Genomic DNA, 22588 nt, shown 5'->3' with positions numbered 1-22588 from the left:
TCATAGGGATCGTAGTTTTCACACAAGTGCGTTCATGGCGCCCCTATCTGAGCTGGCAACTGTACTAATACTTTTTTATTTGTAACCTGTATTGGGGTCTCGAGCTTTCGCATAACACACGTTGCAGTTGTCCATAGAATATACACTGCTCTGGTCCCATTTCGTGCTACGTATAAAATTACACTGAAGTCATCCGACCATAGTGCGTACGTATCAGTCGGAAAGATACATTACGCACTTGCACGTACGTACATACGTTCGATGCATGCACGGTGCATAGCCGAGCCATGTAAATGCATGCATATGTAATCAGTACAGATAACCCATAGAGCGGTTTTATGATGTGGTACACTTGTGCGATACTGTCTTCCGAACTGGTTCGAAACAGTGTGTTTAACCTGCCTTTTTTGTCAGAAGTGAAGGGAATCTAAAGGAGATCTCCAATTATTGTTCGTGCTAGAGACGTGAAGAAGGTATTTGGAGCATATTGGATCAGAGTCATTCCTTGTATTGCTGGAATAAATCGATCTCTGTGTCGTTGTCACTACTGAACAAGCGAAGGGGATGGGCTTTCGCCCGGTGCCCTGTACACTGCACTGTCAATAGTGGTGAACTTACTACGCGCACTACCTGATGCGACAGGCACCGTGCCGTGTGTTACGATACAACCACCCACCAACATCCTACCGCCTGGCTACATTGTACATCATACATGTTGGTCGAGCTGATTGAGTTTCTCGCTTGAAATCTCCCCTGCTTGATAAACCATCACTCTATGTCCATTTGCCTGGATATTAAGGTACATTGTACAGGAAGTTTCCATTTCACAAATGTCAATGTAAGCGCTTACTGCTTGCCTTTACTCTTTCTTTGTCTCGTTTTAATCTCTTCTCTTTGACCACTGGCACTGGCACTGAAACGCAACGGTACATTCACCTCTAAACTAAACAGACTAATTAAATCTAACATTAGAATATGTGCTGGGCACCCAATCTACTTTACTTAGTCCCGGGCCTAGTACTACTCTAATAAATTTCCTTAGATTTAATTTAGACGACACCTTCATCTTATTCATAACGTATCACAGTAAACATGCCAATGACAATGAGATCGACATCGATGTGGTTAAATATTTGCAGCCTGTTGTATGCTAATCTAAGATTAAGAATAGATGATGTTGATTGGTCATTGGGGAAAACAATGCAAAGGGATCTAACAAGTTGTTTAGCTTTTTTAGCCAGTAGTAAGCTATACTTAATACTGTCACTCCAACTTCAGGAATGTAGGTCTAACGACAAACGACAAACGACTTCTTATTGGCAGCGTCGAAGGAATTGCGTTACAGTTTTCATACCCTTCAAACCGCCTTCTTCTCCTGGTGAGTGGTGGTCGTGCATCTTTCAGACGTGAAGATTATTTACAGTGATACAGCTACAGGTGTGATTCATGCTGTGTGTGCTGTGCTTGTGTGAATGTGCAGATGTATAAAGTATCTAAGGGTGCGAGTAAAAGTCCATCAGCGGTCTGCATAGCTTGCCATGCTATCAGCTAAAGCCTGAAGGCTTCCACTGCACTGATGATGATGGGGCTGATATGATGTCAGGGCAGGGGGCATGGCAGTGAGTTCCAAGTCCGCACAGTGCGTGGGAAGAAGGACTGCTTATGATGTTCGTTTCTTGAGATTGGAAGATGATAGCCTTGACCATGATCATGAACATGTCTGGTTGCTTTGTGGACTGCTGGTATGATGTAGGGTGCAGTGCTGAATTCAACTGGTGCATTTTGATGAAGAGGACAAGATGCAGGGCAGAGCTTCTCTCACTTGCTGCAAGGAGTGCCATTGGAGTTCATGAATCATGTCTGTCACATTGGAAATGATTTAGGTTAGACTATGAATTGACTGTATGCTATTCCTATAGATGCATTTACCATCGGAATGTGGGAAAGCTATCAAGTGGATAACTATACACAGCCCAGTCGCTGTAAAGTAGCGACAGGGCTGTACCGTGGGGGACCCACAACACGAAAGAGAGTTCAGCGATCGCATTGCCGATCGCTTTGAATTTTGATACTTTAGATTATTTTTTGTCACCTCAAACTCATCTCATGGAAATCTTCATTAATGAGACTTCATATCTATGCTATCAATATTGAAATGCACATTTTATAACTTACCGAAAATTATGATTATATGCAGCATGTGCGAACGGTACATCTGATACTAGTAATCGGCAGTTCACTCCCTCCATCTCTCGGTCGACCGTGCGTGCTGCTACCAAAGAGCGCACGCACGCAATAGATCGCTGCGCTTCCAGCCACGCACCCGCATGCATAATTTGCTGAGTAGTCAATTCGCAATTTTGAAATCTGCAACGATGAACCCCGACGGTCGGGGACAGCTGTGTCATTTTTTGTTCAATGGACTTATCGTGAGGGCTCTCTGTGATGGACTTATGAACCTTCTATAATACAAGCATGTACTTAACGTGAGTAACGTATATATTTTTTATATGAAACGTATAAGTTTTCATAATTTTTGTAGTTGTGACACTTGTGTTGTGGTTCCCCACTTTGAAGGTGTATGCCTCGACTGTCAGACGCTGTATTCGCATAGCGTACTAACAGCGTCTGGTCGGGCTATCAAGTGGAAAGTGCTCAATGACCATTTTAAAGCTATGCAGAATCTACATGTATGTAGCATCTAGGTAATAACCCTTGTCTGTCAAAAGGTTTGTATAATCCGTTTATTTGTTTTAGTGGCAGATGTTCATGTTTTCTTGATATTCATTTTGTTCATTTTGTTTTTCGTTCTTCTGCCCTTGCAGTGACTTGATCATAATTATGGGATTGTGTTATTGCCTATAATTGGTTTACACTGCACCCCTCTCCCCATATACTGTAAAAGTGGAAAATTTTGTGATATTAAGATTTTCGTATATTTTGCATATTATATTAAGTAAAGGCACAAGAATATTTTATCTTGCCATATTTTCTAGTAGTTGAGGTCATGTTTCCACTGAATTAAAAACATGAGTGTGAAAAATTAGTCGCATGAAAATTTACAGTACTATCAAAATCTTGACATGGCCTGTATTCCTTATATTGCTGATAAGCTGTTGTTTAGCAAGTCTAAATTTGGCCGTCAACATTGATATCTGAATATGAAATGATCTTTCATTCACAATCCCAAATGATTCATCACACACGTTTTATTAGTTTCATGTAGGACTGATGAATTTCAGTGAGATCGATTTTTACTGGATGTCAAATTTTAGTTTAACACCTTTTTCAGCCATTTCAAAACTTGCTTTTACCCCCATCCCCCCCCTCCAAAAAAAAAAAATAAATAAACAGACCCACAAATACCACCCACACATTGATTTCTGTGCATGTCTTATATGTGTACATGCAGAAGAGAGAGAAAATAGACTTTTGCTTTGCATTGTTTGGATTTTTGTGCACATGTATACATTTCTTACTGTATCCTGACATTTGTGACTGTGGGCTGCTTCCCAATGGAAATAATTGCAACAATGTTTTCTTAACCCATTGAAGATGGACTGATTTTCCTGTAACATGCATTTTCCATTTACCCCAGCCCAAAAATACTTGTGACTAGTCTTCAACAGGTTAAAGAGCACCTAGAATGGTTGCCATCGACATTCTCCTTTTACTGTGAGTCCATTTGACCGGCTGTGCTTTGTATTACATGTGTGGCAATAGCTTTCCAGTCATGCCCTCTGGAAGTCTCAAGTGCTGATTATGTAGCTAATTGTAAATCCGCCCTTAAACCCTAATCATAATCTTAGGATTCAATCCTAATCTTGGCTGCTGTACGTGCATTGAAGTTTGGGCATTGTGTACTAATAGCGCCACCAGTGGCTGTAGGATTGGCTGGAAATGTTAGACATTGGTACCCTAGTTTGAATCCCTGCATATTTATTAAGGAAAACATTTTGAATATTGGTCTTTGTACATAAGAGATTCAGGGTTTTTATGAAATTGATGAAGTGGAAATTATCAACATGGCCTTCCATTCAAGAATCCCATAAGATGTACAGTTGTAGATGATTTACTTTCCCACTGTCTCATCTTTCATTGATTACTTGATCCTAATAAAATATGCTCCAGCTAACACTGGTCTGTTACCATCATTTCACTGATAATGATTTAATGTACTGCTCCTCTCAGATGAGCTATTGTAAACAAACCTGAACTGTTTTTCTTCTAGCCTTTTTCGTTACGGTAGCGCCATTTTGCCACAGCCTTGCGAGGCTTGCCAGTGCCATACATTGGAACATCAATCTTTGTCTGTGTATTTTTGTTAGAGTTTGATTTCCTGTTGTTGTAGCCTATGATACAGCTGTACACTTGTAGGTACAACTCAAGCAATAGAATAGAAATATAATTTTAACAACCTACATGCATATATTTCCCTCTCAGTTGTATACTTCCTCCACAGAAGTCTCTCCACAGACCCTTAAATTATGAATAAAATGTTTTGAGCACTTTTTGCTTGAAAGAAGATCATTGTGTTTGTAAGAGTATCTGAACAGAAGAGAAGGCTTGACTGGCCTGTATGAAGCCTGAGTTAAATGTTGCTGCTGAGCATAGCCAGGACTAAATGTGGTACCATTGTACTTATGGTACCCATGAGCAATGCACTATGTTTGACCCTTCAGTGAGTTGAGTATTAAAGTTTGGCCATATGATCTTCCTACATGATGGCTTTTAGACACATCTGGTGAATTAATTAATTCAGTTTGTACAGTTGAAACCCACTGTGCATTTTAGCTGTCACACTGGCAACACCTTACATTTATAAACCTGTTTGAGACAGGAGGTCCTTCTCTGTATATAACTGTGCTAAGTGCTAATGACATGATGGCATTGTTTGAAGAAGGGACAAAAGGGCTTCATTCAACTTCCTCTATTGGTTGGGATTGAGGGGGGGGGGGAGGGATGGGATAGACTTGACAGTGTTATGTAACACCTACCCCTGTCAAGGGACTGAAGAAGAATACAAGGGAGAACAATGACCCCTTGCTCCTCTGTTGTCAGTGAACTGCATGGCTTCTAGACCAGCCATCTTTGCACTTCACACCTGTGTGATGAGGGGTAATCCATCTCCCTGTGATGATGAAGGTGTATGTTTTTTCCGTCCCCTGTACATTTTTTTACGAGCAACACTCATATAAAAGGCAGTAAAACAACTAAGGCTCTGGTTCTGAAAATTCAAGTTAATGATAATAACATGAAGTACTAGGACATTTGTAAGTTTTATAATGTTCAATACTTTGAGACATACATGTAGCCTCAAGTAATGTCAAAGTTACCCCCAATAGTATCACTGATTCCACAATTCTCCGAAAGGAAACTGTGTCACTGTGTTTCTTCTCAAATGTGATATCAGACATGTTTTTACACATGATGCTAACAGAAAAGTGCTGACCCTTTGCTTGTAGATTGTGACTTGATAATCATAAATGGTAAGGTTGTTGTGTTGCATCATTTAGGACTAATGTACAGTCTCAACTTTTGAAGAGCTCGTCCAATTTTACATCTATAGATTTTTCATAGAGCCAATCCTTAGGTACTTTAACTTACTGATGCAACAACTTCCTCTGTAGGATGCATTCTTTGTTTGACCATAACTTTTTGCTTGAGCTTCACAACTCATGAAAATACTGCCTCCCTGACACAAATATTATACCATCTCGAATGTGGAGGATCATTAACTTTGTCTTTAAAGAAAAATAGTACTTCTTTTTCATATGTCACTTTAGTTCTGGATCCTGAATTTGAATACTGCCGAGATTGTCTTACAAGTCCCAATTCCTGAAATATATAGGGAGTATACCCTATTCTTGGAATGTACAGGAAATTTCATGATCACTTGACTTACCAGATGACTGATGATCAAATTCATGTATAAAGATATAGGCATTGTGTATTATTTTCTTCTTTTATATTTCAAGTGGGTGGATCTCCTTCCAGTGAAAAAATGTCTATCAAGAGATGTAATGTGTTTTGAAGTTTATGCTTAAAACGAAAATAAAAAAAATAGCTAAGAAGTTTGTAAGTAACATCGTCTGTCACTCAGTAAAATCTCCTTATTTCACAAATATAAAACACAAATTAAAAGAGTGAATGTGTCGCACTGTTTATCATGGATTTTTCTTAAAATCCATCAGATTCTGTAATAACACAGTATATACAAACTGTATTTATATTCTGACGGGAAGCAGTGCTAATTCAAAGTTTGATATTCTTTTTATAGGCCTACCACAATTTTAGATAACAATTTCATTTTTAGTTTGAAATGACAATATTACGTCATCAAAAGCCATCTACATTGTACCCTGTAAGATGTATCAAAAGAGCATGCACAATAAAGAAAAGAATTGTTTTTCATGTGCAGAGCAAACACACTGCAGGTATTTATAAATCTATCAGAATGTCCAAACATGAACTTCAAATTCTCTGAAATTGTCCAAGTACTTTGAAAACATAAAGAGTTCGATATTATTTATGGTGCATGATGCATTTCCTGTTTTGGCACACAATGCCGCCAATGATGAGTTATTGAAAATATCAGCATGTGCACATGAAAACACATGTTTTAAACTTTCCTGAGAACTCTAACCAGTGGCTAAGAAGAATATACTTGTGATTGATGGATTGTTGAAATGCTTAAATTTGTCTCATGTGGCAACCACTCTTATACACCATTAGTAAGTGTTGGATTACGTGTAGACATGTTTGTTCAGCTAGATCTGTAGTACACTGAGTACTGATCAGAATGCTGGAATACAATGCATAGTGCATATTGTGCAGCACTAGCGTGCAGGTCTATACATGATTGATGTGATGATATGAGTGCATTCATAAAGGATATCCTTTTATCTATCATGGTGTGTTTTAAAAATAATGCAATCTACCCAATGCATGCAGTGTACGCCTGATAAATACTGTAGGAATATGGGGATGATAAATGTGTACAAAGCATCTGTACATAATCATACATAACATGTTGCAATTGGCTTCCGGCCTGTCCATGCATGTACTTGTGTATCTTGCATGCAGCCACAGTGCTTCTTGTACTGTACGTGTTACAAACTGCACTGTGTACAGGCAGTTGGTATAATGCACCAGACGTAATCTGCATGCATCGTGCACAAACATGGATTGGGAATGTTGGACATTGTACCTTGGCAAGGGATGCATACCATGAACTGAAATGCAAGCTGAATTGTGAAAGCTAAGTCTTTACCATGGGAATGTACTGTACTGAGTATGCAATATCATGTGCTACTGTACAGTTCATGTCTAACATTTGCCCCTCGGTGTAAAGACAGGGACTAGGGCACAGCAGGAAGATAAAATTTTACCTTGCTCAACAGGTTACAGTGCATGAAACGGTAGTTGTGAGGTGATTACAGGTAGTCGAAACGATAGAGTTTAGTGTTTAATGTTCTGTTTAGTTGAATAGCTTGTCATATTGTTTACTTTAATAACTTGTCATGTATTGAAATGCAGGAAGTGATAGGAATGGATTATGTTTACCCACATATTGGGATGTATTTTACTCATTGAATTAATGATTTTTTTTTTTTTTTTTTTTTTTTTATTTTAACATGAAAATAACTTGACATGATGGTGTTAAAACCAGAAACATTTGCCGTGTGAAACTTTCACGAATTGGCCCTAGCATTCAGTGTGTGTAGATTGTGTACATTGTGTAGATAGTCTCTTTTGTGAGCATTTTGCTTTCACAAATCTTTGCTCCTTGCGAAATTAGCGAAAGTTGCACGCATGCAGAAATGTCAGGTTTTACATTACACACTGTCTACTGGACGACCATCACACACATCAAATGGTGTGCAGGAGTATTTTTACATTGTGTCAAGAGGTGTGAAGTAAGCAAATTGTTGTGACATGTACTGCAGGGGAAGATACAGAAATGTGCAACATCATGCCTAGCCCACTAGAGTGATTGGTTGAGAGAATAGTTGTTTATTGAGCTGTGAAAGAAGAGGCGGCATAGGAATGTGAACCGGTACTTGATACAATGTAGTCTTGTGTGGGATAGTGCAATGCACTGATAGGAGATTCTTCGACAAAGGACATCACTCATCCATGGCTCCCGCTCCACCGTTTTCATGAATATGGCAGAAAATTATGTTTTAGAAATACAGAATATTTGTGCAGAAAAAAAAACCCAGAAAAAAAAAATTTTTTGATTGTGTAATATAATAGTGAAACCTTGTGCAATAATATCTACAGTATGTGGAGGTTATCTATCTGAAAGACTTAAAAAACAATGCTCTAACTAAGCAAAAGCTGTAAATACATGTTGGCAGTGATAGAACCTAATGTTGTGATGCGCATGTCGTGTCTAGCCATAAAAGATATCAATATCTAGAGGAAAACAAATGGTCATCTTCAGTGTTGTATAATGTTAAATAGCTATTGATTATATTGTTGAAAGTCATGCTTTTTATCAATGCACTATTGTAATCATACCTTACTTTATCCCTGTTTGCTAGTTTATGAACCACTCACTTTTCTGTGTTAATCATTCCAAATTGATAAAGGCATTACTGAAAATATGATTTTTTTTTTGAAAATCCATTTTGTCATCTATAACTTTAAATCTAAATATTTGAAATTCCCTTTAGGTGTCCTAGCGATTTTTTTTTCTTTCAAGAGGAAAATTGGTATTAGGCTCTGCTAGTTAGTGTCTACATGTTTTGTACAACATCATTTATTTAACACCAGGATGAAGGTGAAAATTAGTTTTTTGTTTTTTTTTCATTTGACCTCTTCCATTCTTCATGTGATGCTGGTAATTGTAGCCATTGCTGTCCAATTTTGGAGCAACTCCAATTCCTCATGCTCTGCACGCTTTATTTGGTTTTATGTGGAATTCAAATAACAAGAACTTGGCTCTTCTTTCAAGAATCAGGCAACATGCACCAATCATTGTGTCATGTGAATTCCGGTGATTTCATACATGACTGATACATGCCATTGGGAGACCAGCAGATCGGGGCACAATGAAAATATTGTGACGTATTGATGGTAATCATTTTGACTATTGTTCAGCCTGGACTGTGATGTGAAGGATGAATTAAAGGAAGAGAAATCAAAATTAGATCAAATGCCCTTGGAATCTAGGCTAGACACTGTACAGCATTTGTGCGCTACTAATGAACCGTCATGGCAAGAACGGGGCACAAATCACATATCCTGGGAAAGCTTACCCTGTTTGGTCTGTCGGGATAAAGAAGTTACTGGTGCATGTAGCCTGTTGTTCATTGACTTGGTTTTGATGCTCTTGAGTACATGTACAAACTGACCATTGTATTGAGTATCATTCTGATATTTGTAGCATTCAGCAGACAATGGATGGGAAAATGCTTTATTGATTGTTCAATTGCAGTTCATTTGATTTTTCTGCAAAGAGCAGTTGATTGATAGGAAAACATGAACAGGGAATATAATCTGTCATGCAGGCATCATATAAAGAAGGTGACAATGCCATTGTGGTAGTCTAATTGGAATAGAGAAGGGTATTGGAGATGCTGATAAAACAATGACCTTACCTTTGTGTGTGTGTGTGTGTGTGTGTGTGTGTGTGTGTGTGTTTTTAAAGCCATGCAAGCAGGCACCTTGATGGCTCTGTAGTTCGATAACCACCAATAGAGCTGTGATAGGACAAATGACATGAAACTGGCTGCTAAATATTGCCAGAAATAAACTGTTGCTGAATTGAGTTCTGGTGAATTGTTATTTCCAAAACAGCAGATATTCTGGTGAAGCGTTAGTCTTGGAGACTGAAAATTCTGCTCAATCAGTGTTTTAGTTGTTATTGCTGTTCTTTAATTGCCATTATTGTTGTTGTTGTTATTATTATTATTATTAGATTAGATTAGATTAGACAAGGATTAGAAGTCGGGGAAAGCTAGTAGAACACTGAACACACCGTAATGCGGAATATGATATGAGTGCTGTGAAGAAACCTTGTCACTGTACACAGTCACAGATATTCAAATAAACAAAGTAGTAGAGAAGAGGGCAGGTTTGACTCTTGGCTCTGCCTTTAGGTCTACTTGTACAAGTATATAGGCCCGTACGTAGTGAAATCGGATCCCACTCCTGTAGATTTCGCTGCAAGGTCAGGATTCTAATTGGTTTATGGTGGCAATGACATGTGCTCTTTGTTGGTGCACCACAACACCTTGCCTGCCAACTGTGTCCACAAACTTTGAGCGTAATGAATCCAAAAACGATATTCTGACTTAGGCCTTGTCTGGTCCTTCTTGTTGCCGTGCCCAATTACACCAATTTCCTCCATTTTGACAAGTCAGTCATCGCAAAGTGGATATGAATATTATAGGACCAAGAAGCGGCCAAAAATTCAGTGCGCAAGCCAAAATTAGGGCCGTGTGTCATAGCGGAGAAATCCTGCGGCGTACCGTGGTGCCAATTTGGCGATTGATCATGCGATATGCAGGCGGCAGAAAAATTAATGTGAGACCCTCCGTAAAGGAAGTGCAAATACAATTTTTTTTTCTTTTCGACGTGATTTGCTACCGACTGAGGAAGGGATATAAAACCCACCCTCCCAATGTGATGAGAAGACTTCCGTATTTCTCACATGTTGCCATCAAGACTGGTGAAATGTGTGGTGTTTGATAGATTGCTCTACGGTGGTAACATGAATGTTCCTGTATAACTCTGCGATGAAACGTTCCGTACGGCACACCAGAGTCACGCCGTGTTGATTAATGCTGTGAATGATTGAAGACAGGTTAATGATAGACAAAGCTCCTTTGTCAATACACTAGCTGTGTGTGCACTTATCATTAATGGATTTATATCATACAAGTTGTATGATGAACAAGCCTGCTTTTTGTCTGTTGTTTATGTTTTTGTTACATTAATTTTCTTATGTATGGTTGTGTTGGAAATGCGTCTTCTTTAGACTGTAAAATTCATGGAGTTAGCTACATCTGCAGCCCAGGTGCTGAATCTTGTTTTGCTCTAAGGATATTCATTGAGGCATGGAATGGATAAGATAAACTATCACTGTTCGACGTAAAAATGATATATGTTTGATTGATTTCTTCAGCAACGATTTTTGTAGGATGCTTTCTGATATCGGAGTGGTGGTTGGATCTCTCTGTATCCTTAGCGTCTGACTTGACAATTGTATAGCTGACTATGAACATCGGAACGTGTGAACACTTTCTACTCCAGGTACATGCATGCTAGCAGTGCCTGTACTTTGTCCTACAGTGTACATTCTTGTACAAGTACCCAGTATCTAATTAGTGCTCTATTTCTCTCTTGATGGTTTCCCTGCAGATTAATACGCAGCAGTAATTTCTTTGGAGGCATCATGTGTACTGGATAGATGTGAGGCTCATTAGCAGCATGTATGGATGCCATGATTGGCCTATTCACATACAATGTGGCCAGCAATAGTCGTGATTACCTTGGTATTTGTGTCGCAATTTGATGTTCAATAATTAACTTCTTTTGTAAGTATGTAGACATGATGATTATAACTATTAGTGTGATTCAAATCGTGATCCATACATCACTTAACATAGCGACATTTGGGAATAGTTGTGATTTTTCAGAAAAGTCAATTATTTGAGGTGTGAAAGTGTGTGAAACCATACTGGTTTCTTGTATCTTAAATGCAAGGTTTGGGTTTGGATACTTTGGGACAGTCGGGTCAAAGTCAGGTCAAACTCAGAGATTCCAGCATGTGCAGTTCGGCCCTCACTTGAACTAGTACCATTTAGGTCCCAATATTTCTTCACATGAACCATAGCAATTTGGAATATGATTATTATCATTTTTCTTTGCCTGTTTATGTGTGAACAAGAGCACAAACAAAGTGTGATATGAATCATGATTGGTATCACGCTTTTTCATAGTTTGTGAGCCTGTTGACTTCAAGAATTTGTGAAAATTACCTTTCACTAGACTTTGCTATTAGCCTATCAGCCCCCTGTGTTTATAAAGGCAATAACAGTATACAATACTGTATACGCTGAATATTTCGCGAGGTTTTTATTTTTGCGAATTTTGCGAGTCGGGTGCTATTTGCAAAATTAAAGACACGCGAAAATATTGACTCTGATCCCGATGTGAATATTATGTACGCATGTACATTTCTCCGTTCAGTACAGGACTCCACGATCGCGAATTTAACCACTCGCGAAATCATCGGGAATTCCCGATTCGTGAAAATTTAGACTCGCGAAATGTATGGCGCATACAGTATGAAGAGCTGCTGCATCGTTTGTCTTGCACCATGTTATATACATTATAGTGACAGAAGGCATCTCACTAGTCTTGAATGCAGTGTTAAGCTGCAATTAAAGGCTTTTGTACATTGTAGGCTTGAATATACCACTGTGCACTTGATATACTGTGTACTCTTATTCATGATGCTATCCCACCTTTCTAGTGTCATGAGAGTATTATACTGTACCTTCCCCTTAGCCATTGTTGGTAAGAATGTTATTTCAAAAGATCTTTAAATGCTTTTATTTACGTACATTTTGTACTTGCCTTTGAAAGCGGGGAAGAGAGTCTCAGTTTTATTGTGTGAAGTTCTGGTGAGAGTTGCCCATGGTAAAAGGGAACTAGAACCCAATGATGGAACTACTAGACTTTTCTACGCTGCAGATTGGTCTGATGGAAGTGGAAGTGAAAGCTGAAATGGGAAGGTGAGCTGTAATCTGACAGAACTTACCAGTCCCATCTATGAAGGTTCATGAAACCAAACTCCCCGTGGGCACCAGTCCTCTCTCGTTATTTTGTGTGTATTTTTGGCAGCAGATGCAATCTTGTATAGAGATGAAAATGAAAGAGCTTCTTTGATTGTCACTCACACAGACTGTTGAGTAAAACTTGCTCTTTCAATCCTAGTGGTGTGATTGTTCTAGGGTTTTCAAGCTCTGATTGTAAGGGCTGTAGAATGTCCATGTCAGTTGAGAGACAGAAAGCCATAACTTCATGCAAAGTCTGTAGAGTTAAAGCTGTTATGCTTCTCAAAGAGCTAAATGTGTCCTTAACAGGTAAGTAGGTAAGCTGTAGTGTATCCTTGCTTTATCAACAAATAGAGGAATTTTCGTGTCTTTCAAATTACTTAAAAAGCATACTACTGTACTTATTGTATCAGAGAGCTGGTTTCTCATTGGTTGTACATTTAAAAACATATAGAAAGAAAAAAAGAACAGTATTTATCCGGATTTATTCATCTTATATCTCATCTGTCTAATAACGCGAAAGCAGAGCGGACAAGTTTTCCTGACTCTGCAAGAGGTTTCCTAAAAACTTAGATTATCTTCATGTCAGGATAAGAGAAAGTAGAAATCTCCTTGAACTGGGACTTTAATATTTTGCCCTCTGAGATGCAAACAAACACACAAATATCTCTGTAGCTGTGTTCACACCAGTTGGTAAAAGATTACAAAGTTTAAGATCGCAATCTTAAAGATCTCAAAGTTTTGAGATTGCGATTGCAAAATTCTTTTGAAACTTCTCACGAAACTTACGGCAAAACTTCCCACTTCAGCTAGGGATGTTTCCTGGACCTCCACCAGTCTTCGCGATCTTTGGGCAGTGTGAATGCTAGCAACTGAAACTTTTTTTATAATTTTGTTTTTATTGAGAAATAGTAGTGGACAATCACAATATATACAAATAATTAGAGCACAATTGAGATACAGAACAGGGGTCACACTCAACAAACTAGCCAGGCGGACTACTTAGAATCAATTTTGACACTGAAGCAATATTTTGGCTAGCCAGACGGACTAGTTACTTCAGAATTTTATGATTTTTAGCTAGTCCGACATGATTTTGGGTGGCCAATGGCCAGCGGACCATCGCCAATTTCGAACCCTGCAGAATCACAAAAACAAAGACATAAAAAACAATAATAATAATAAAAGGGAAGAGGCAGGAAAAAAGACAATAATGATCCCTTCAGGACTCCAGGAACGACACTCTGAGCTATGTTTTAAGAGATTTGCGAACTTTGTCATGTGACCAGTCCACCATCTGTTTGCAGGCAGTGCCTCTGAAGCGCTCAGTCATTGTGATGTACAGGTGTGCATTGAATACGTCACAATCACTAGTTGTCGGACGCCGTACTCTTTTTGTTCTTTCTTGGGCTTGCACACCAGTGGCCCAAACTATGAGAACTTAAAATTAAAGTAGTTTGACTCCCAGTTTGGTTGGATGACCAAAGATGGCGAAGACTTCGCGATCTGAAACTTTGTGATCTTTTACCAGTGTTGACCGCAGCTATTGATTGCTCTGTGGAATCTCCCTATTGTTGATGGGTGTATGTAGGCAGTCCAGCTTTTACTAGTTTTGTTTTAAGTTTTTGAGATTGCCCTTCATCATTATAATAATGCTTTTGTACCATTCAAGAGGTGATTTGTACAATGTAGGAGTAAAGTACAAGAAGTGAGTCTGTGTATTGGTGACTACTAGATCTTGTCTGGAAGGGATAATTCTGAAAGTGTGTATGGCTGGAATCTGTTTGCCATGGAAACCTTCACTTCTTGCGTCATTACAGTTCGTCCTTCTCTCCCCCCCCCCCCCCCCCCCCCAAAAAAAAAAAAAAAAATAATAATAATAATGAATCAAGTCTGAGTGAGTCAAAATTTGATGAATTGTGGAATTAATTTGTAGAGTGCTCATATTGAATAATGCAGTTTTCAGTTTCCATTATAATATTATGAACTATGTAAGGTCACACAAAATATGAGTCTAATAAAGCCAATTTGATATCATTGAACCACATGTTAATCACTTCAGTAGCTACAAATTGTATGATGTGGGACTGAAGTGAGTTCATTTACACTGCATTCCCAACAAACGTAGAGTCCAGTTTGATTTCATGTACATGTATGCTGTAACAACATATTGATTTCATGCCAAGTTCTGCATTTCTTTTGTATGTCTGTGTTCATGTGAATGTGTATGCTGTAGAATCATTTTCACAGAAGTAGAACACATGATCATTGTGTCTTTCATATCCATACAAATGTATACTGTACATGGTTATAATGTAATATGTACAATAAATACACATTGACAGAAATATGCGTTTATACTTTAGCACACACATGAAGGGCATGCTTTGTTCATCACAAGCTTATTAGGGAGCTTTAGATTTGCGGCGCGGACGTTTGAGACGACGATTGCGGTGAACGTTCTCCTCTCCCCTTGCGTCGTGCTGAAAAGTCTCTTTAGATAACGCTAGGACGCAACCTGTAAAAAATAAAATGGCGCCCCCGTATGATAGGTGCATGAAAAGCTCTTTATGTCGTGAATTGAGCGGATGTAAAAATAGCCTAGAACGCGAAGTGAAAACTCAGACTACGCAAGCTATAAATAGATTGACTTGACGCACATTTTTGTGCATGCTCAGAATATGTATGGAAAATATACAATTGTAGAGATATCCAAAAACATTCTAGCCATATTGTTTAAAATAAGGCAGAAAAAAAAAAGACAGAATAAACATGTACGGTCCTTGGCCATAAAGCTGACTTTTCAATAGTGTTTTAAGTGCCATGCTTTAGTATTACAGTCACTCTAATGTATATTCTGATTATGTTCGTGTTCCTTTATTCAGAATATCTGTGTATTAGTGTGGTAGATAGTGGCAATAATTTGACCATTGCTTGCCACTGTATGCAAACCAGTGTCATTCAGTAAAGGAAGTGCCATAGGCTTATAACACACTATTCAACAGGTGTTAGTGCAGACTGGTGATTGATTCTTTCTTTACATTATATGAAGTCATAGTGGAGATTACAATGCATCACATTCATCTCAAGAGCATCTACCTCAACAGGTGTAATATTGTACACCAGACATAGGCTTAGTCATTCTCTGGACTTGTAGAGGATAACAAGTCTGAATATCTATGATGTCAAAAAAGGAAGAAGTGTAGGTTTCTTTTAGTTTCAGTGTAAGAAGCAGGTCTCCATTAATGGCAAAATCAGGCAATTAACCATTAAAGTTAGTCATAAAGCGACAGTATGCTGTGTGGGCTGTTAGGATGCTACTTGTTTTTCCAGATTCTCCCAATGCTCTCAAAGTTTGGATCATTGATTTATGAACATTAATGTTTGTTATTTCATGCAAAACAAATTTTTGTAGATTCATCAATCCAAATATGTTATAGAATACCTATGCAAGAGCTTAACAAATCGGGTGACTTAAATTGCTAGTTTGGTGACCCTGTGACATAGCACAGGAGATGATGTACTAACTTTTATTGTACATAATTTCTGCCATCATCACTATCACATTTTACTGTAAGCTTATTCAGGTTTTCTATGTTTTGTTCCCTATATGCAAGTCTTTCATTGCAAATGACTAAACTGTTATCGGCAGCCTAATGCCGCTTTGTGTGTACAGCATTTGTACATGCCTGGTATCAGCAAGGCGTAGAATATACTGTAAAACAGGATATATTCGCGGCATGAAAATTTCGCGAATTGGAGCCGATGGCCTTTCTCGCAGCGTGAAATTTTCGCATCTTACTGCTGGCATCCAGTGCATATTGTGTAGGCAAGAACTTTCACATGCATTTTAATTTTGTGAATGTTGCCACTCGCGAAATTTGTGAAATTAAAATGCCTGCGAACATCCCTCGTTTTAAAGTACACGCTTTGCTAGGTGGTCATGCTGTCTGTCCCTTGATTCACTCTTCCATTTTTTAAAGCGTTAAGACTGCCATAGACCAATAATGTAATGCTGCCTGCTGATGTTGGCTAAAGGCCGCGGTGCAGACAGCAAACAGGTGCAATGTGTAGGCAGTAAAGTGCGAGTGTCAGACTGTTTCTTGAGTGGTACAAGTACTTGAGGAAAGATTATGCAATATCTCATTTGACATGATATGAGGGGCCTTCCTGTGGCTTTCCAACCTACTGTACTCATCATATGAGCCAAATCTTGAGTAAGCATGTCTAGATCATCTGTGGAGATGTAGCATGAATGTTTGTGTAGGAATAGTAGCGCTGTGTGTTCACCATGCCTCCGTGTTGTGTGTCACAAATTGCTTGCTTTACTACACTGCACCAGGCTTCGGTCTATATTGTAGGTCTATTTATAAATGGCGCATGTCCATATCCTATGACAGTGGCTCTTCTGTGTCAACTTGCCATGCCATCCCTGTTTAATTGTGTAGAAGGGGCGCAGGTGTTGTGATCTGTTAGAACTCTTCCTCGTATTAGGTCCTATGGGTCTACTTGCAGTGCTGTTTTGGTGTTCAATATACAACATTGTACCTTTCAAGCATCGACTGTTGTGTGTGCATTGATCAGGGAAATGTACCTGCTTGCATTGCTACACTGCATGTGCATCTGTTGTCCCTGCCAGTACATACAATCACGTAGCTTTTTCCCCTGTAATAGGAAGTTATGGAGTTTTAAAATCATGTTGAGATAGTTGTGAATAGAGAAATATGCATAATGTTCTGTGTGAATTATTGCTTAAGGATTATTCCCACTTTATTTGATGTGCATACAATAATTTTACAGAGGAGTATTACTATTACATGTACACTTATTTAGACTGCAAGTTCAATGCACTATGATGGTGGCAAGTATAGAGTATCAATTTCCTGATGTGGAGGCCTTCTTTACTGGTAATTAGCTAAAACTGTCTCATTCACCAAAGTCACACAGTAAAGCACTATCCTTGTTAAGGATGTGATTTTGTTTATTCAGTTTGTTAGTAGCTGTATCACAATATGCCTATCTAGGCAGTCACAAAGTATCTACCCTTTATCACACACAGATCTCATTTTCTTTTTGGAGGAAATTTGACTAAAGGGCTCTTTAATTTGTCACAATAATGTATTGATATAGTTCAGTCATTTCCTCATGACCATCTTGCACATGTAGAGAAATGATGGCAAATAAAACATTTAACATGCATTTTACTTCCCGTTGTAGACTCTTTCATAATTCAAATTCATATTCCTACATAGGGATTGATATTCAAATGCTTTGGAACATATCTGTTAACGTATTTGCCATAATTTTGAATATGGAAATGGCTGCTTATAAACAAGAGACTACTTTGTAGTACCCTATTATCAGATTATTAGGTTGACATAAAGGTACATTCGCGTAGGAACTGTTTCAGTTAAATTGAAGAGTATAAAGTGTTTGGTGTTTTAGATTTTGCAGAGAACATTCTGCCTGTGTTTATATCATTTTGAAGAGTGAAAGAGTTAAATGCGATATTAGATGGAACGGCAATTCCTCAGTGGCAAGATTCATATCAAATGGTCAGAATTCCCAGCTTCTATGATTTGTTAATGCTTACAGTTACAACTCTAGATCAACCACAACACTTTCAGCTTTACCAACACGTAATAACCACGTATGTGCTTCTTGCTAGTGTAACGTCGTTGCGCTTATGTGCACTTGTTCTCTGCCCCCCTAGTCAGTGTAAACCGAGGAATGAGACAGTCGCTATTGTTTTTTAGGCTCACGCATGCATGACTGAGGAACTGGTACAAATGCTGATTAGTCCACAGTGCCAGTCGTTTTACTGCTGTACTCTGATACCCACCATCCCAAACATGTATGAATGAGTGCTGTTCATGTGTATCTTGACAAAAGTCTGAGCTGTGTTTTTCATGCACCTCGATATTTTGTCTATTATTCCATTTAGGCCTTGTAGTATTGGATCAGGAATGGAAATCATGCCCAAACAACATGTTGATGTAGTCGGAGGGACAGCATCAGTAGACTACTGCGACACTTGAGGCCTGATATCTTTCAAATGTCATGCTAACCACGTTCCTGACACCTATCAATGACACTGTAGACCTAGTCTGCTGTCTCAGACCTCAAAGTGTTCATTTTACATAGTATGACTCATGTGTAATCTCCAATTTCATACAGCTCCTGATGTGCATGATGGAATGGTGTTTTGAAGATACTCATTGTCTCCAGCAGATGATCAGAACCCAGTTTAATTCAGCACCTTTGATTGTGACACAGGGTAATATAGGAATATTTTCGTCCTTTTGAGATTTGAGATCTCAGCTGTTTATTACCAGGAATCATAAAATGTACAACTACTGATTGAAAACATAGACTAATTGCCCTGAGCAAGCAGGAGAAAAATTGTCAGAATGGTTATATGGGCCTCCTTCAAATATGAGATGACAATTTTCCTGGTCTTTTTGCTTTCTCTTCCCACTGTTTTGAGAAGTTACTTTAATGCATTGTCAGGCTGTATAACCTGGCAGTTGCAGAATTCACTAAAAAACACAGTATTTCTCTCTTGAGAATTATTGAAATAGTAGGATCAGTGACAATTTGAGTTCAGTGGGAAAAGCAGAAGATATGACTGTTTGAAATACATTTGTTCATCTGTTCTTTTGGCACCTTTTAAGAGCCTTTGAACAGTGTTGCCTGAAGGGTAATAGTGGTAATTTGTTCAGAGAAGAACCGTAGATATCACTTAAAGTTCTTTTTATGATGTGGACCTTTTCTGCCTCAGTGTAACAGAATTTCCTTGTGCTACAAAATTCTCAGCCAGATTATGGGAATATTGTTACTCCATGATAACAAATTTGAGGAGCATTCCATATGAGAGAAGATCACGTTACTAACATGTAATCATTAGATGCACATGACTATTTTTGATGACTTATTCATTCATGTATTCCAAACTTTGCCTTTAAGGTATCCTGTTTTAAAAGATTTGAAAAACTACTAAGGAGAACATTTTAAGACAGCTCATTCCAAAAATGACGGTTTAGGTAGACCATGTCTATAGAGTTGGAGAGTCCTCTACATACAAGTTATTGAAGGGTGTGGAAAGCCAAAATGATTGTCATTGTACTTTATTGTGTACAACCACCTACTCATCCCATTGGCGAGATCTCTCTTACCGTGTCTCCGGGTATACGTGCTAGATATGTGGATTTCATGTTGCAAAGAAAACAAGTGAATACCTCCCTGGGGGTAACAAGAAAAACACAACTCAACAACAGCATAAAAACCCGGAGGTTATTATCAAAGCTTTCAAACAATAACTAATGGGATACGCCCATGAACTAACAAAGCCGCCTGGCCAACCGTTATCCTCATATTCATGTTCGATAATGAACTAGGAATGATCTTGTTTAATATTTAAAGGATCCCACAAGTGAGTATCAGAGCTGTTGGCTTTGGTGGTAAGATTGTGACACCTGTAGTGACTGCTATTCCATCTTCCGATATCATTCAATGTGGAAACTAATTGATTTTTCACCCCACTAACCTAGAATATTAGAAGTAGCAGTCAAAGTGACAGTTTTATGGAAGGGCTATGAGCATGTGAGTTAGTTGTGATGGTTGGACTTTGTGGGACTTTGCTTTCCCTTTACCTGCTAGCCAGTACAGATGAAAAACAAACAAACATGGATAAGCTTGAAGTTGAAACCACAATAGATACACACTAGCTCAGGCATTGCAGCAAGAGAAAGTGGATGATATCGACCTGATAATGCAAAGAACTAAGACGTATTTCAGACGTAGTTCTATAAAGTACAGGTGGCAGCTACAAGCAAATGTATCAAAATTCTAGGCATGCCTTGTCCACAAAAGATCGTCTTAACAGCGACAGTGCTTGCCAGAGGCATGCCCTATCTAGCAACCACTGATGAATGCTAAGTGAATTCCTGCCTGAGAAACTTAACTTGATTGGAGGAGGCTGTAGGAGAAGAAATACCCATAAATTTTAATTCATTCCAAAAACTGTCTATTCTGCAAGTATGTTATGTTAATTTGGTTTCTTCGGTGGGTATTTAACAACAATGGTAATGACTTTGTGTTGTAAAGCCTGCTAACGCCTGGTGAGTCATAGCCAAAGAATCTCTTCCCTGGGTGCTCTCCTGTGTTCGCTATCCTCATTTTCTCTCAGCTACCAGTGGCAGGCTAGTCTGACTATTTAGTCCTTGGTGTACATTGCCATTAACACCCACAAAGGATTGCTTTTAATGAAGTGCCCATTCTCATATCACCCTGCTTGTATGTCTTCAAAGCCATGTTGTAGCACCTTTGTGTATATTTTGAGATGGCTATATTTACAATTTTATCTTTTTCTACTCGGTGAAGCTAGTGCATTTTGACAGTGTCTTTGGTAGAGACTATCTGTTGTAGTGGGATGTGCTAGAAATACACAGACATGAATTATGCTATAATTGATGGGCAGCAGTGTGGTTCACAAGCTGTAAGCAGAATGACTTTTTCTCTTTTCGTTTGTGGTATATGATGACCTTTTTGCAGCTGAATGAATATCTGGTAAGATAAAGACATATTTTTCAGCTATAATTGTCAACATGCCTTGCTATTTGGAATTTGTCACGCTATGTGGAAAGTGCATTATTGTTGAGATGTCACCTGATTTGTTTGTGTGGAATTGCACTGATGGATGACCTGTATGCTTACGGACAGGATGTGGTGTTACACTGACATGCTTTGCTTGATGAGTGAATAGTATTGTCCTTCCAATGCCGTCCGTTCTTGGTCTCTAATCTATGATGGGGGAAAAAGCTTCAGAGGATGATTTTGGTGTTGCACACATGCTAACAGGTTTCTTTGAAACATTGGAAGATTATCTGTGTTACACTTTTCAGATGAATGAAGGGCTGTATTCTGTATGTGTACTTAGGAGTTTCACAGTAACTGTAACTGAGATGTCGTTGGTATTGTTATATTAGGAAGTTGTTCTTAACCCGTTGAAGACTAGTCCTTTAGAATACTCGGGCAGGTGTCTATGGGGAATGTGTGTTATAGCAAAATCAGCTAGTCCTCAATGGGTGAGATGATGGATACATTTCTTTGCCACTTAGATGTGAGAGTGAATGATTAATGCATGTGATACAATTCTGAAATTAAACCCTTCTTCAACCAGGAGGGTACAAATGGAGTACACACACACAATTTTGCATTAGTGGGACTAAAGAAAGTAATGTAATTTATGCAGGCTATCATACACACCTCACATATTTCGGCATCAAAATGACATAAGTTTGCTTAAAATCCTGGTCAGCCAGTGGATTTCATGATGCAGAGCAAACTAAATAATCATAGCATGAATTTGATATCAGACAAATGGAAATCAGAGGACATTTTCTGTGGTTGTAATTTGTAACCTCAAGCGTTGTATGTAGCTCATTATGACACCACACACTTTGTAACTTTGCTATACTTATGCATTTCATTTGAGGTATTACAGTGTACAATATATTTTCCACTTTTACCAATCCAAGTGTAATTGATCTAATGATAATGTTTTTTTTTTTTTTACCCTTGTCTGCAGATCTTGGAGCCGGAACTGATTTGAGTTGCCTTCCAGGGTGTAAGCTGCGCAAGCCTGCTCTCGTAATAACTCCTTGAATATTACCTTTGGTATTGGCGTTTGTAATCTAGAGTGAGTATAGCATCCCTTTAATTAACATTTGTAAAGAATGGCAGGTTTGTTTTAAAATGCGGTTAGCTCTGGGTGTGTTGATGGCTCGGACACT

At 38.6% G+C, this 22588-nt stretch overlaps 1 protein-coding gene across 1 annotated transcript in view; it reads left to right on the top strand.

Moving 5' to 3' along the window:
* Positions 1-334: 334 nt before the first annotated feature.
* Positions 335-22588, top strand: part of LOC139745246 (mitogen-activated protein kinase kinase kinase 3-like) — a 92052-nt gene continuing 69798 nt past the window's right edge. Inside the window, exons 1-2 of the mRNA XM_071655650.1 lie at positions 335-799; positions 22384-22494. The gene's annotated coding sequence lies outside the window, so the exon portion shown is untranslated. The remainder of the gene's footprint in view (positions 800-22383; positions 22495-22588) is intronic.

The sequence above is a fragment of the Diadema antillarum genome, unplaced genomic scaffold, assembly GCF_040938485.1.
Source record: "Diadema antillarum isolate AM-2024a unplaced genomic scaffold, OU_Dant_1.0 seq00001244_RagTag, whole genome shotgun sequence".
NCBI lineage: Eukaryota > Metazoa > Echinodermata > Echinoidea > Diadematoida > Diadematidae > Diadema > Diadema antillarum.
The sequence above is the reverse complement of the archived record's forward strand: the minus strand, read 5'-3'. Positions and strand labels throughout refer to the sequence as shown.